Here is a 17723-nt window from a genome sequence, read left to right on the forward strand (position 1 = left end):
CGCGAAGTTTAAGGTTGGAAAGTCCTCATAAAGATCTAAAATTGGTCTTAAATACACCTTTCTATATGTTGACATGGCAGTGTCACTTTTCGTATGCTTAGGCAGCAACATGGCATGTTACTTGGTGTGTAGAGTTTTTCATCCTTTTTGTCCTTATTTTGTTTCGAATCTTAGAAAACTTTGAACATGAAATTTGTAGTATATTATATTAGCTTTCCATGAATACTTGAATCACCTTAAATGGACTTCATATGAAGAAGATATGACTAAAACACTATCAGCATATTGCAAAATGGTATCCTTATATTGTGTTAGATTCTTCATGATTTTTCGGCCTTGATCTGCTCGAATCTCTGAAAGCTACACAAAAATTGTATAGGTTTTCCTTGACTTTCCATTGACACTTCAACTACCTCAATTGGACGTCGCAGAGTGTCTTGTTTTATCATTCTTTCTTAGAAATTATTGAAAATCAAATGTTAATGAAGGACTAAGCGCCATATTCTATCAAGCTAAACAGGAAATAGGTCAAATTGATATCAAATAGCTATTTGAAATAAGGTGCATTTGAGCACTTATCGCCTTATCGGTAACCAAACACAATGGATTTATTAACAATAATTTTTTTTCTAAAAGACCACAATTAAAAATTGTTGTCAATGTACATTTTTCTTTTAGTGAACAAATTTGAACATTTTCTAAAATTGCTTAACGAAACAAATTTGTGTGCCAAATGTAGTAGTAAACAATATGTCTTAGGATTTTTTATTTTTTATTTTATTCACGGTGCATTTACGACATTAGATATAAGATTACTATTGAAGCGATAGTCTATGTATAAAATTGTTAGCGAGACAAAGTTCGAGAAATATTTTTGGATGTTTTTGTTATGTCTTTTGATTTAAGTGCACTAAAAAATCCTTTCAAAACAAAAAACAAAAAGTGCACTAAAAAAAAAAAAAGAAGAAGAAGATAAAAGTGCAAAATATAAGTTACAAATGTGCAAAGTGAGAAAGTTAGAAGTGCACATTTCAAAAGTATAAAATTGCATGATTAAAATATTAAAGTGCACTATAAATAAAAATCGTACCACACATTAACTAAAAGTGCAAGAATGTCAAATGTGTATTACGAAGCAGTTAACAGTACTATGAATAACAAAAATGCACAGAAAAAATTAAAAAGGCCTGATATATCTTGTCAAATGTGTTTATTGTGCATTCTTTTTTATTGATTTTTAAATCAAATCAAACAACTATTAATGGTAAAATAAATTAAAATTGGCCTATAAACTAACTAATTATTTTACCAAATAGGACCTTTATCATTGTGCACATGTGTCATTATTATATATATATATATATATATATATATATATATATATAGTGTGAGAGAGAGAAATTAAAGTCCAGTTCATATGAAAAGTGAGAACTTGAGGTCTAATTCGGGTTGTCCATTAGGCAAGATCTAATGTCTAAGATTTAATGTTTTTTAACCATTTTTTTTTAACAAGTAACTAGTTACTGGTGTAAATAAAATCATTATAAAGCGCAACCTTTAACACTATAGAGTGCAAGTAATTAACTTTCACATTCAGTGCAACTAAATATAACATTAGGTGCACTACTTAATATTATTTCTCATGTGTACTTTATATTCTTGCACTCAAATATGGTGTAACATTATCCATTTACACCATTTCGGTGTAGAACTTTTTAATAACTTTTTGCCAATTGTTTCCTTATTGATAATAAATTTTTTAAAGATTTAAAGATCATTTAAAACGAGATCAAACCAAGACTATATGGTTTAATGGTATTTGGGTTGGACTTCCATTTTGAAGGTTGTGAGTTCGAGTCTCAGTGGAGGCGTTACTGATTTTTTGTGTTTCAGTAGGTTGAGAAAGTATAATATTTCTTTTAGGGAGCGTTTGGTTCAAGTCATCTTTGATTACCTAGGTAATCCAAGTCTGGTAATGTTATATTACCTTGTTTGGTTCAAGTTATGAGATTACTTGGTAATGTTATATTACCTGAAAGCTGATGTGGCGGTAATGTTTCAAGTAAATGTGATTACCCCCATTTTTTTAAGGTAATTTTAGATTACCTTGAATTATTCCAACTTTGATCTTGTTAACTACTCCCTATCCTTAGGGAAAAGGGTCAAATTGGCCCTCGAACTTTAGCTTAAAAGTCAATTAGACCCCTAAACTTTTTAAAGGTGCAATTACACTCATCAACAATTCATTTAGGTGCAATGAAGCCCAAAAACAAGTTAATGACCTGCTATCACAGGTCATTAGGGTTCAGGCCATCTTCTGGCAAATCTGGTAAAAAAAAAAAAGTGACCGACGAACGGTCGCCGCCAGTCACTTTTTTGCCGGAAATTTCGCCGGTTACTTTTTTTTTTTTTTGCCGGAAATTTCGTGAGAAGGTGGCCTGAACCCTAATGACCTGTGATAGCAGGTCATTAACTTGTTTTTGGGCTTCATTGCACCTAAATGAATTGTTGATGGGTGTAATTGTACCTTTAAAAAGTTTAGGGGCCTAATTGACTTTTAAGTTAAAGTTCGAGGGCCTATTTGACCTTTTTCCCTAATAATAATAATAATAATAATAATAATAATAATAATAATAATAATAATAATAATATATTTATACTATAAAATATACATGTGTATATTTATATATTCAGTTTTTTAATATTTGAACATTGATATACATTCATACATATAAATAAATAAATAAAATAAATACACACACACACACACACACACACACACACACACACACACACACACACACACACACACACACACACACACACACACACACACACACATATATATATATATATATATATATATATATATATATATATATATATATATATATATATATATATATATATATATATATGAGGAGATTCATATAACCTAAAATATAACCCTTAACCAAACACGGTAATATTATATTCCACAATCCAAACCAAACATATAAGGTAATCTTACATTCCGATAATCTCACATTACCTTCCTAGAGGTAATCCTATTTCCTGGGGTAATCTAAGATTTCGTGAACCAAACGCCCCCTTAGTGTAAAATTTGGTGTTTTGTGTTAAGAGATTGCTTATGAAATACAATAATTATTGTGTGGACCATATTATCAAATAATGATCATTCAGATGAGATAACTATTCTGATCATTTAATCCCAAAAGGATAGGAGTTACAATATGAAAGCAATAACAACTAACGTAAGATAATCTTATCTAACAGGAAAACCATATAAAATAAACATACTACAAAGCTAGTCAAAGATAATTAATAACAATAATAATAATATGGCTAACACACCCCTCAAGCACAAGGGTGGTGTGCAACCACATTGAGCTTGTCACGTAGCAGAGCGAACCACGGCCCTGGTAGTGGTTTGGTGAAGATGTTAGCCAACTGATCCTTCGTAGACACAAAGTTGACCACCAGGTCACCAGAGGCAACCTTATCCCGGACGAAGTGAAAATCAATCTCGACATGCTTGGTCCGGGCGTGAAAAACGGGATTAGCACACAGGTAGGTGGCGCCCAGATTGTCACACCAGAGAGTAGACGGTTCGCCAGAGTGAAGACCTAGCTCACGGGGGAGGGAAACAACCCATGTGACCTCGGTCGAGACATGTTCGAGGGCTTTGTATTCGGCTTCAGTTGACGAGCGTGCGACTGTACGTTGCTTTCTGGATAGCCATGAAATTAGGTTGGTGCCAATGAAAACAGCATAACCACTCGTGCTCTTCCTGTCCTGTGGGCCGCCGTCCCAATCCGAGTCCGAGAAAGCATGAACAGTGGAGGAGGTGGAGACGGAGAGTCGTAAGCCGTAGTCCAGTGTGCCTTTGATGTAACGTATCACACGCTTGAGTAGAGCCTAATGATCAACTATCGGAGAGTGCATGAACTGACACAAGCAATTGAACGCATAGGCTAGATCCGGCCATGTAATGGTTAAGTACTGCAGCGCTCCGACAATGCGCCTATACTGAGTCGGGTTGTCAAAAGGTTGATCAGACGGGGAAACAGGTTGATTGACGATAGCTGGAGTGGCCAGTCATGCAATCAGGGAAACAGGTTTGCAATCAGTCATGCCTGCGCGGCTCAGAATGTCCTTCATATAGCGACGCTAAGAAAGTATAATCCCAGTATCAGTCTTGAGAGTCTCAATGCCGAGGAAGAAACTGGGAGTGCCAAGGTCGCGTATCTTAAAAGTTGTGGATAGACAGTCGAACAGAGTAGTAATAAGAGCGGGGTCATTCCCCATCATAATGATGTCGTCAACGTAAACAAGCAAGTACACCCGAGATACACCAGTAGAGTGATAGAAGAGAGAAACATCGGTTTTGGACGCCATAAAACTTGCAGACAGCAGAAAATCATGTAATCTTTTGAACCAAGTCCGGGGGGCTTGTTTAAGACCGTATAACGACCATTGAAGATGACACACATGATCCGGGTGGACAGGGTCTTCATACCCAGGCGGTTGCTTCATATAAACTGTTTCAGCCAGGTGGCCGTTGAGAAAAGCGTTGTGGACATCTAGCTGTCGTAGAGTCCAGCCATTCGTCACAGCTAGAGAGAACAAAAGTCAGAATGTAGTCGGTTTGACCACAGGGCTGAAAGTGTCGAAAAAGTCTTCGCCAGCCACTTGATTGAACCCTTTGGCAACCAGTCGGGCTTTGTACCGTTCTACCGAGCCATCTGCAGCGCGTTTGGTTCAGAACACCCACTTGCACCCAACAACATTCATATGCGGCTTAGCTGGAACCAGACTCCACGTGTTGTTATGTAATAGGGCATTGAACTCCTGATCCATAGAATCACGCCACTGTGGATGCCCAACAGCCTGTGAGTAGCAGGTCGGATCAGTAGTTGCATTTAGGGCATGAAACTGTTCGCCTGTGCCCCGAGTCATGTGCCTAAGTAGCATAACATGCCCACGTTCCTGTGACTAAGGCTGCTGAACCCGAGTCCTGACTCGTCGTGGTTCAGTGGGGCCTTCAATGGCCATGGGAGGAGGATCCTGATCCAACGGCGTGGGACTGGGTAGACCCATAGGACCAGAGTGATCCGGCTGTACTGTGGATTGAACAGCATCCGAGAGTTGTGATATTATTGGTCCAGTGGCCCATGGCACCGGATGTGGAGCCGTAGGTGTTCTGGCCTGTAAAGTTAAGCCTGAAAACGGGAAAACGGATTCATTAAAACGCACATGGCGGCAGATATAGATCTTTCCACTCGTTAGGTCCATGCATCTGTAGCCCCTAAATGACGGCAGATACCCTAAGAAGACACAGGGTGCCGAGCGGTACTCTATCTTGTGCCGATTGTAGGGCCTGAGATAAGGGTAACACTAACACCCAAAAACTCGAAGAAACGTGTATGGAGGTGGGGTTTTATGTAGACGCGTATATGGGGTGTCAAATTTCAAGGCTGATGTGGGTAAGTAGTTTATTAGGCAAGTGGCTGTTTTGAAGGCATAATCCCAATATTGTTGTGGAACTGAACCTTTGGCCAACAAGGTTAACCCTGTTTCGACAATATGTCTGTTTTTACGTTCGACTTTGCCATTTTGTTCCTGCGTATACGCACAGGACTGGCGGTGAATAATGCCAGGCTGGGTGAAAATGTGATGCAGCTTGCGATATTCCCCGCCTAAATCAGATTGAATTGATTTGATAAAACGGGAGAATTGGCATTCTACCATGACTCGAAACGACTCGAAAGTTTTATATATATCATATTTTACCCGTAAGGGATAAAACCAACAGAACCGCGAATAATCGTCTACAAATAGTAAAAAGTATCTAAACATTCTAAACCCACTAGCCGAGATTACAGGAGCTGGGCCCCAGATGTCGGTATATAGCAAATCTAATACATTTTCACTAGAATATGAAACTCTATCTAATGGAAATCTAGATGCTTTCCCGAGGTGACAAGATGTGCATGATCCCAATGACTTGGCTTTATTTGGTGCAACTGGACATGACTTTAAAACGTGATTTTGGACGTGCGCATGCGGGTGGCCCAACCTACGGTGCCAAACTGCAGGAGATGCACGAGAAGTTAGGTAAGCAAAATGAGACTGAGAGACCAGGAGCCGGTATAAGCCGCCCGACGTAGGACCCTTAAGCAGCACTGCCCTGGTTATTGAATCCTTCAAAATAAAATAGTTCTTGTGAAATTAAAAAAAAAAAACACGTTATTTTCATTTGTAAACCAGTGAACAGATAGTAAAGGAACAGACAGTTTTGGGACATAAAGCACATTAGATAAATGTAATGGTTTGGACTCGGAAGGTACAGATGCATAACCAACGCGCAAAATTATCAAACCTGCGCCATTACCAACACGGAGGACATCCCCCCGTTATAATCGTCCGATTGCGTCAGCATGGATGGATCCGGCGTGGCATGGGCCGACCACCCGGTAGTTGAAGCTGTCGCCGCCGCATCCTCTCCGGAGACCACAAGGTTGGCATGAGCCGGCGGTTGCGGAGCATATCTCTTGTAGCAGTACAGTGCAGTATGTCCTTACGCCCGACAAATTTGACAACGCGGCGCTTCGCCGCGACCACCACGGCCGCGATTCTGTCCATTCCAGCCACGGCGCCGGGTAGTTGAAGCCACCGCGGCGTCCATCACCACGGCGCCGGGTATTCCGCCGCACTCGCGTTCCCCTGCAGGAGTGAGTGGAATTGGTCGAGCAGGCTGAGGCATCGTGCCCGAGTGGAGCTGCCAAGCGCCGCTCCGATAGACTCCCAGACTTCCCTAGATGTAGTCTTGCCGACCGCCAAGTGCATTACTTCATCGAACAATGAAGAAATAAGCAGAGACAGAAGAGATTGGTCCTGCTTGATCCAAGCTCTATACGTCGGATTCGGCGTTGGGACGATAGTGGTTGCGATGGAACCGAAATTGCCAGAGCCCGGAGCAGCATCGATCGTGGATGGCGGACACGGTGTATCCTCGTTGACGTAGCCGAGGAGCTCTTGGCCCGGAGAAACGGCACTAACTGGGTTCGCCAGAACAAAAAGTTATGGTAGGTGAGCTTTATCGAGACAAAGTGATGGGTACTCGATAAAGAGTTTTGGGAGGCGACCGGAGGTGCACCATCGTCGGCAGTAATAGTGCGCTCTGACGAGTTGGTGGACATGGTGGCGGCCGGATATTCTAGGGAAGGTGATCAGATAGTTTGCGGGGAGGAGAGGAGAGAGAGTATACTTGGTCTATCTAATACCAGATAGATAACTATTCTGATCTTTTAATCCCAAAAGGATAGGAGTTACAATATGAAAACAATAACAACTAACGTAAGATAATCCTATCTAACAGGAAAGCCATATAAAATAAACCTACTACAAAGCTAGTCAAAGATAATTAATAACAACAACAACAACAACAACAACAACAATAATAATAATAATAATAATAATAATAATAATAATAATAATAATATGGCTAACAATTAAGTATACAAATAATCTAATTTTAGTATATTAAAACTGTTTAATGTATTCAGGTAAAGTAAATTATTTGAGTACTGAATGTGTATTATTTTATATAATGTATATCTAGTATACGAATAATACACTTTTAGTATATTAAAAATATACTTTTTGTGGATCGTGTGGGTCTAAGCGGTGGTTTAGCGATGCTCTGGCGAGATGCTGATACGGTTTCTTTATTAAACTATTCTGTGAATCACATTGATGTAATGATCGACATCCCGGGAAAGCCGAGATGGAGGATAACTAGATTCTATGGACATCCGGATAGAATACATCGGCAGGACACATGGGACCTTCTGCGGCGGTATCTCAATGATCAATATACGCTCTCATGGCTTGTCGTGGGAGATTTTAACGACATCGCAGGCTTATCGGAGAAGATAGGCATTCATACGCATCCAGAGTCTCTCATTGAGGGTTTCAACGATGTTTTAGGTGACTGTCGACTCTACGATTTAGGGATGGTGGGAGGTAGGTTCACGTGGGAACGTGGACACGGCACTGCAGAGTGGGTAGAGGAAAGGTTAGACAGGGCGGTAGCAACGGTGGAGTGGATTGAGATTTATGAAGATGTAGTGGTTCAGAATCTGCATGCGTTATCATCGGACCACAATGCTATTTTTGTTGACGTGGAATCTAGACAGGTACGCACAGCCATGCACAGCTTTAAATTCGAAGCTGCCTGGTTTCTTGATGAAGGTTGTGCAAAAGTGGTAGAGGAGGCATGGCGTCAATCTGTGGGATTAGCATTTCAAGACCGAATTGGTCTTGACGGACAGCATTTATGGAGATGGGGTGGGAAACATTTCAGGTTCTTCGGCAACCGGATAAGACTGTTACGGCGCAAAATCGAAAAATTAAAAGAGAACCGTGATGTGCAGGCCGTGAATGAGTATTTAGCGGTTCGGGGGGAGTTGGATATTCTTTTAAAGCAGGAAGAGCTTTTTTGGCGGCAACGTTCAAAACAACTGTGGCTGAAACATGGCGATGCGAATACCAAATATTTCCACAAGGCAGCCACAATTCGTCGCAAGAACAACTATCTCCAACGCATCAAAGGCCGGGATGAGTACTGGAAAGAAGGGTCCGCCATGCACAGCGAAATCCTGAGGTATTTTGAATGCATCTTTTGCTCCAGTAATACTAGTTTGGATATTTTTCATCGTGTCCAAAAACGGGTAACTAATGAGATGAACATCTCCCTGTTGCAACCGTTCACGATGGCAGAGGTGAAAACGGCTCTATTTTCTATGGCTCCGAACAAGGCACCGGGCCCTGATGGCATGTCACCGGCCTTTTACCAACACTTTTGGCCGGTTTTAGGACATGACATGTCGGTGTTTATTTTAAATTGTGTAGCGAACAGGGCTTTTCCACCGGGTTTCAATACATCGAATATTGTATTACTTCCCAAGAAAAGATTTCCTGAGAAGGTGTCTGATTTGCGTCCGATAGCCCTTTGTAATGTAATTTACAAAGTGCTGGCCAAGATGTTGGCTAATCGGCTCAAAGGGACTTTGGAGTTAGTTGTTTCACAATCCCAAAGTGCCTTTGTCCCGGAGAGGCTCTTAACGGACAACATTATCATAGTAGGGGAAATTGGTCATTATCTAAGGAGAAAGACGTGTGGGAATTTGGGATGGACGGCCTTAAAACTAGACATGGCAAAGGCCTACGACAGGATGGAGTGGGGTTTTTTGGAGGGGATGTTGGGTGCATTGGGCTATGGGCATGAGTGGGTACAACTTCTGATGCTTTGTGTCTCGACCGTTAACTACACAATTCAGGTTAACGGTGAGGGCATTGGTACAGTGTGTCCTACGAGGGGGATAAGACAGGGAGACCCGTTATCCCCGTACCTTTTTATTCTCTGTGCCGAGGGCTTATCTATTCTGTTACAACAGGCGGAAGCGCGGGGTGACATTCATGGGGTTAGGGAGGCCCGGGGGCCCCGGCAGTCACCCACCTCTTTTTTGCTGATGACAGTTTACTTTTTTTCAGGGCAGTACAAAATGAAGCTCTAAAAATCAAAGAGTGCCTGGACCTGTACAGTGCGGCATCGGGTCAATTGATCAATCTAGACAAATCAAATGCTGTTTTTAGCCTCAATACTGCACCGGCTATGCGTGAACACATCTCGGGCTGTATTGGAGTTCAGATTGTGGACGATTTGGGCAAGTATTTGGGGCTCCCTTCGGTGCTGGGTCGAAACAAAACATCCACGTTTAAATATATTGAGGATAAGTTACGTGGGCGCATTGGAATGCGGCAACATAAACTCCTATCCCGGGCAGGTAAAGAGGTTCTTATCAAAAGCATAGCTCAATCCTTACCTATTTTTACTATGTCCACTTTCCTGTTGCCAAGGCGGACATGTAATTCCATTGAGAAATGTCTTAACCGATATTGGTGGGGAGGTGGGGGCACAAGGAATAGAGGGATTCATTGGTTGAGTTGGTCCAGATTATGTGCTCCAAAAGCGAAGGGTGGCTTGGGGTTTAAAAAATTGCATGAATTCAATATAGCCTTGCTTGCAAAGCAAGGGTGGCGTCTTCTAATCCATCCTGAATCCTTGGTTAGTCGGCTTCTTAAAGCGAAATATTTTCCAGGTACTGATTTTTTAGAAGCACGTGTAGGAAACAATCCTAGTTTCTTATGGCGAAGCATTATGGCAGGCCAGGAAATTCTGAAGATGGGGGTAGCTCGTCGCATCGGGAATGGGGCGGATACTAGAATTTGGGATTAGAGCTGGCTATCGGATAACTCTAATCCTCGTCTATACACGTCTTGTGTCGATGAGCTACGGGATGCCCCTGTGAGCGGCCTGTTGGATGCCGAGGGGAATTGGGATAGAGACATTGTTCAAGACATTTTTGTGGAGGAAGATGTTCAAAGAATTCTAGCAACACCTGTAAACTGCCAACTTAATGATTCCTGGCGTTGGATTGGAGACTTACGAGGAAGATATACGGTACGACATGGCTACCGTTTGATCATGGGCAACCAATGGCAAACTGATGCGATTGAGGGCTTCCAGACTTTGACAAAACTTTGGTCACTGCCAATACCACCAAAGGTGAAAAACTTACTATGGCGATGTGCCCGGGGGGTGCTTCCAGTTCGCGAGAACCTGAAAACAAAACGTGTGGCTAGGTGGGGGTTGCCCATTGTGCGGCTTCGTGACCGAGACGGTAGAACACTTATTTGGCGACTGTTGGTACGCATCGGACCTTTGGGGGCAACGTGATTTCATTCGGGGTGATCGTTACCAGTGGACATGAACTCAGTCCTAGAGGGCTCAGACATGGGAGCAATCATAACGATGGCAGCCATTATGGAGGTGGTTTGGGCAACGAGGAATGCGGTTGTTTGGCGTAACACTTCGCCAGCCTTGACTATGATGCGTGATCAGGTACATAAATTGCGCTCAACTTAGCAGGAATGTTTTCGTAGATCTGGACGGGATGGAAATAACAGTGTAGCTGCTGGATGGAGTCCACCACCGGGTGGTAAACTGAAGTGCAACGTCGACGCCGCGGTCTTCTCAGGTGGAATAGGATATGGCGTTGTCCTCCGGGACCATACCGGCAGTTTCGTGGCAGCAAAGGGGGGTCATGTTGAGGGCGTGCGTGACCCGTTCACGGCGGAGGCGATTGCAGTGAAGGAGGCCCTGTCTTGGCTAAAAGGATCGCAATATAATAATGTCATTATTGAGACTGACTATTTAAATTTTTGTAATGCTTTTAATTCGTGCTTGTCTGATTATTCGTACATAGGTTTAATTGTAAAGCAATGTTTATATATTGCAAATGATATTGGGGACGTCTGTGTCCACCATATCATGAGATCAGCGAATTGAGTGGCTCATGAGTTAGCACGGGCAACTGGTTCTTCGGCTGTCTCGGGTGAGTGGGCTGTTATCCCGCCTACGTGTATCTCTGGATTTCTGAATTATTAATGAAATATTTCTCGTTTTTGTTAAAAAAAAAATTATACTTTTTACTATGATCCACACAATAATTTGCCTAAGAAATAGGAATAATCCAAAATTTATAGCCAAAAATCTTTCTCAAACCGTTAATCCATTATGCAATGTTAGAATTATCCATCTAGAATTTCCTCAGTTAGGCGCACCCTCAACACAAGAATAAAACAAAAATCTTGGTTCGCGACACTACTGCAGAGCCAAAAATGCACCATAGCCTAGCCATCCAACTTCTAATTCCCTTTGAAATTGGGATGACAATTTGCCTCGTCTTCGACGGGAATCATGATCCCCGTCCCAACAAAAATAGAGATGGAAGAAATTTTTGAGAAACATGGAGCAGGGACGGAGAATGTATGTAATTTTTCGTCGAGGACGGGGATACCCCTCTCCGCCTTGCCTCGTTCACGAATAATTATTATAATTAAAATAAATAATATACATATATATATATATATATATATATATATATATATATATATATATATATATTATTAATTTTTTAAATTAAGACTTAAGTTTTAAATTTTTAAAATTAAAAATTACACTAATTTAAGATTTTGACTAATAATTGATCTTGATCGGGACGGAGAATATCCGTCCTCACCAAATTTCCTGCGAGAACGGGGATGTAAACTATTTTCAATTTCCTTCTAGGGATGGGGACGGGAAGTATACTCCCCGCCCCCGTCCCGCCCCGTTGCCATCTCTACTTTGAAAGCATACATTGAAGATTTGCAAATATATTAAATTACTGTGCATTACAATAATGTTATCAATGCATCATGCTTGTAGCACAATGCTCTTACATACAAGCTCTCATTTGTAATGAATAAAGTCAAAAGTGGAAAGAGACTAAGGTTTGGGGGTTAAGGTTTTAGGCTAAAGTTTGGGGGGCTAAGGTTTTAGGCTAAGGTATTAAAGAATTGTCAGGAATGCAATTAACTAGCAGCAAATGTTGACAAAGGAATTTGCAACTTAGTCCCTAGACTTTTGGTTATCTACAAAATGACCCACAATCTCCTACTATAAATACGGAGTTCATTTTGTCATTCTGATCATCCCATCTCATCCCATCTTGTATCTCTTTAGATAGTTTAGCATAGAAATTGCTAGTAGAGAGAAATAGAGAGTTATATTGTAACTCTTATTGTATTATTTTCTTTTTGCCAATACAAAAATCCCTCTTCAATATTGTCTTATTGTGTGTATGATTTATTCTAAATCTTACACTAGAAATATTCTCAATATTTCCCACCCAAGTTGCTATTGTAATTAGGTGTTGTGAACCGTATCGATCCTAACAAGTAGTATCAGAGCCCCAGGTTGGTTCATAGATATATCTTTATTGTATCGTTTATGTTAGAACTCATTCTGGTAAAGTGATTGTACATGTCTAGGAAAAGCTCTGGTTAAGACTTGATATTTAAGCAGTCCATTTGTGACTCACCTCTCTTCTCCAGAAATATTTTCCTGGTGCACGATTCACAGGGCCGGGAGTGTTCTATTATACGATACTATTTAGATATATTGTTCAGGATTTGAATCAAGAACACCACTTACAATGGCGGCAAAGTATGAGATTGAAAAGTTCAAGGGGAACAATTTCTCAATGTGGAAAATGAGAATGAAAGCAGTTCTCAGGAAAAAGAGTTAAATCCACTTTTGGTCCTACATTTATTGCACATTGGACACATTTTGTCTGTTTTTTATTAATTTTGCCACATTTTGCCCAGACTTTATAAAAGTTAGACACTTTTAGTCCACCGTTACATTTGGCGTTAAACAACCGTGAAGTATGAGGGCGTTTATGTCCTTTCATGTCCATGCGCCCTTTGTGCTAGAACTTTGAGACAGTTTTGCGTTCCATAAGTGCTTCAATCTTCCTAACCCTCTCGCGCTCCATCTACATAAGCAAATCAACAAATGCCTTGCGGCCTCTGATGAAGCGAAGCAATTTCACGGCAGCGGGGAGTGATCGGACGGAGTTCTAACTCGCGGCAATGGGGATTCAATGCCTCCGTGATCACTGTGATTTTCTTCGTTGATGTTGCAGGTAAGTTTTTTTATGATATCGACGACCTTCAGCCTCTCTCTCTCTCTCTCCGAGGCATCGGAGTCTTTGTCGTGCAAAGGAGGCGTCGTCCTGTCGGATTCCCCGTCGCTGGAGGATGGTTGCACGCGCCTTCCATCGATTGAAGAATCACCACACAGTGTAGAGGCGGTGGAATTGCTTCTAGAGATGTTGATAGACGAGATGTTGTTGTTGTTGTTGGCGGCGGCGACAACGGAATTGACGATTTTTGCAACCACTCCGAAGTCTCTCCACCGCCGCACGAGGGAGGAGACGCCGCCGAAATTAGGAACCTCACCGCCGAGGCATCCGACCTGGACGGAGAGTTCTCCGATTTATTCTCACCTGCGTTTTTCCCCTCCCTAGAAAACACAATTTCTCCGACTTTATCCCAATTACCAGAATCCTCAATACTCGTATTCCTCTCATCATTCCTACGCGTTTTGTCCAAATATTGGGGTTCAAAGGTCTGTAATGTCAATCACAAGACCGTTTTCATCGGAATCTGAATCGTTCCCCCGCCGATTGGACCTGGGTAGTCGCCATTTTTGTTCTCCTCAACAAATTTCTACGCAGACAACAAAATTATCAACAATGGTGTACGGCAGCCTCAAGATTCCAATGCTTTTCCAGGCTAAAGAAAACAACCCATTCGGCTCAGATGGGCAGAAAATCTGAAAAACCATGAAGAACAGTCAATGCAGAGATTACAAACATCCATCCTGAAGACCAAAGCTTCTTCTCGGGTAAAAAAGAAATAACCCATTCTTCTTTCCCCATCCAAATAAATATAAAAGGAAATGGACATGAAAGGACATAAATGCCCTCCTACTTCACGGCTATTTAACGGTAAATGTAACAACGGACTAAAAGTGTCCAACTTTTATAAAGTCTGGGTAATATGTGGCAAAATTAATAAAAGCGGACAAAATGTGTCCAATGCACAATAAATGTAGGACCAAAAGTGGATTTAACTCCAGGAAAAATAACTGCTTAGCAGCAATTGAAGAAAGACCAGCCGACTTCACTGACGATGCTAAGTGGAAAGAAATGGATAGTGACGCTATTGCCGATCTTCACTTAGCACTTGCTGATGAAGTCCTGTCAAGTGTGGAAGAGAAAAGTACGGCAAAAGAGATATGAGATACTCTCGTAAATTTGTATGAGGCCAAATCACTACACAACAAGATCTTCTTGAAGAGGAAGCTATACATTCTCAGGATGATGGAGACATCCACGGTAACTGAGCACATCAACATTCTCAACACTTTATTTTCACAACTCTCGGCGTTGAGTTATAAAATAGACGTGAATGAACGTGCTGAAATTTTACTCCAAAGTCTACCAGATTCATACGATCAACTCATTATCAATCTAGTCAACAAGAAGGAGGTACTTGTCTTCGATGACATTGCAGGTGCAGTTCTTCAAAAAGAAAGTCGACGCAAAAACAAAGAAGATAAAGTTGAAACCTCACAACAAACTCAGGCGTTGACTGTAACAAGAGGAAGATCAATAGAGTCTCGCTCCAGTGGGAGTCACAACTGAGGTATATCAAAGTCAAGGGGTAAGAAGAATGTCAAGTGCTTTCACTGTGGCAAAAAGGGACACTATAAGAATGATTGTTGGCAGCTCAAGAAGGATGGGGCCAAAGGCAAAAATCCCGAGACATCAAATGCTCAGGGATGTGTTGTGAGTACATCGGATGGAGGCGAAGTTTTATTTGGTGAAGCAACAACAATTTTTGAAGGCAAGAAAAGTCTAGCAGATGTCTGGCTCATGGACTCAGGAGCAACATGGCATATGACCTCACAAAGAGAATGGTTTCATGAATATGAACCTGTCTCTGGAGGATCAGTGTTCATGGGAGATGATCATGCCTTAGAGATTGCTGGCATTGGTACAATCAAACTAAAAATGTTTGATGGTACGGTTCGCACTATCCAAGAGGTACAACACGTGAAAGGCCTAAAGAAAAATCTATTGTCTTTATGACAATTAGATAACCGTGAATGTAAGATTCACATTCAAAATGGGATCATCAAAGTAACCAAGGGCGCGCTTGTTGTGATTAAAGTTGAAAAGATAGCGGCCAATCTATACATGCTTAAAGGAAAAACACAACTACAAGGAGAAGCAGATGTTGCATCCGACAATCTTATAGAGGAATCAACAATGATGTGGCATCAAAAACTTGGCCACATGTCGGAACGAGGTCAAAAGATTCTTGCTGATCAACATCTTCTTCCGGGGCTAAAGAAGGTTTCATTACCTTTTTGTGAACATTGTGTTACAAGCAAGCAACATAGATTGAAGTTCGAGGGCTCCAAAGCAAGAAGCAGAGCTATCTTGGAGCTAATCCACTCCGATGTTTGGCAAGCACCAGTTATATCCCTAGGAGGTGCAAAGTATTTTGTATCCTTCATAGACGACTACTCCAGGAGATGTTGGGTGTATCCAATCAAGCGGAAGGCGGATGTATTTGAAGTTTTCAAAATCTTCAAAGCGCGTGTGGAACTTGAATTTGAGAAAAGGATCAAGTGTTTAAGGTCGGATAATGGAGGAGAATATACTAGTGATGAGTTTGATAAATTTTGGCTACAAGAAGGTATCAAATGACAGTTCACGGTGGCATATACTCCACAACAAAATGGAGTGGCAGAGCGGATGAACAGAACCTTATTGGAAAAAACAAGGGCAATGTTGAGAACTGCAAAATTGGCAAATTCATTTTGGGCTGAAGCAGTCAAAACCGCCTGTTATGTGATCAATCGGTCACCATCAACTGCAATTGATCTGAAAACGCCAATGGAAATGTGGAGTGGTAAGCCATCTAGTTATTCTCACTTGCATACATTTGGGAGTCTGGCATATGTGATATACAACACTCAAGAAACATCAAAACTTGATTCTAAATCAAGAAAATGTGTTTTCTTGGGGTATGCTGATGGAGTGAAGGGGTATCGCTTGTGGGGTCCCACTGCCCACAAGGTTATCATCAGTAGGGATGTTGTATTTGTAGAAGATAAGGTACAAGGAAGTGAAAATACTGGGAAGGATAAACCAGAGACAACTACATACAAATTGAAGGAAGGAAGGAAGAAGAAATTCCAGATTCCTTTGAAGCAACAATAGAGCATGATGAACAAAATCAAGCTGGGTCTTCAACTTCCGAAGTTCGACGATCAACTCGGGAGAGGAGATAACCAGCTTGGCACTCAGATTATTCTATGGAGGGAAATGTTGCATACTGTCAACTAACAGAAGATGGTGAGCCATTAACTTACAATGAAGCTATGAAAGGTCCAGATGCATCTCTGTGGATGACAGCAATGCAAGAAGAAATTGAAGCTCTCCATAAGAATAAAACATGGGAACTTGTCCAGTTACCACAAGGAAGGAAAGCTATTGGAAACAAATGGGTCTATAAGATCAAACGAGATAACAATAATCAAGTGGAACGGTATCGTGCTGGATTAGTTGTGAAAGGATTTGCTCAGAAAGAAGGAGTTGATTTCAACGAGATATTTTCTCCGGTTGTACGACTTACAACAATTAGAGCAGTCTTGGCGATGTGTGCTGTGTTTGACTTGTATCTTGAGCAGTTGGATGTGAAAACTGCATTTCTACATGGAGAACTTGAATTAGAAATTTACATGCTCCAACTAGAAGGATTTGAAGAAGATGGAAAAGAGAACTTGGTTTGCATGTTGAACAAACCTCTATACGGTCTCAAACAGGCGCCGAGATGTTGGTATAAGAGATTTGATTCATTCATTTTGAGATTTGGATACAATAGATTTAATTCAGATCCTTGTGCATATCACAAGAGATTTGATGATAATCAGTTTATCATTTTGCTATTGTATGTTGACGACATGTTGGTAGTAGGTCCCAACAATGATCGTATCACGGAGATGAAGGCTCAATTAGCTAGGGAATTAGAAATGAAAGACTTGGGACAAGCAAACAAGATTCTAGGGATGCAAATTCACCGAGACAGAAATAGTAGGAAGATTTGGCTTTCTCAGCAGAATTACTTGAAGAAAATATTGCGGTGTTTCAACATGTAAGATTGTAAGCCAATTTCTACCCCTCTTTCTATTA

General features: G+C 41.2%; 2 long non-coding RNA genes across 2 annotated transcripts; one reads left to right on the forward strand and one right to left on the reverse strand.

Moving 5' to 3' along the window:
• Positions 1-34: 34 nt before the first annotated feature.
• On the reverse strand, positions 35-16120 carry LOC109174605. Its single transcript, XR_002053123.1, has 3 exons — positions 15981-16120; positions 12989-12992; positions 35-46 (listed from the first exon to the last, which is right to left on the reverse strand). It is a non-coding gene; the product is annotated as an uncharacterized LOC109174605 (long non-coding RNA).
• LOC109174606 lies at positions 7750-17620 on the forward strand. Its single transcript, XR_002053124.1, has 3 exons — positions 7750-7760; positions 16654-16656; positions 17534-17620. It is a non-coding gene; the product is annotated as an uncharacterized LOC109174606 (long non-coding RNA).
• Positions 17621-17723: the final 103 nt, after the last annotated feature.

The sequence above is a fragment of the Ipomoea nil genome, unplaced genomic scaffold, assembly GCF_001879475.1.
Source record: "Ipomoea nil cultivar Tokyo-kokei standard unplaced genomic scaffold, Asagao_1.1 scaffold0642, whole genome shotgun sequence".
Lineage (NCBI taxonomy): Eukaryota > Viridiplantae > Streptophyta > Magnoliopsida > Solanales > Convolvulaceae > Ipomoea > Ipomoea nil.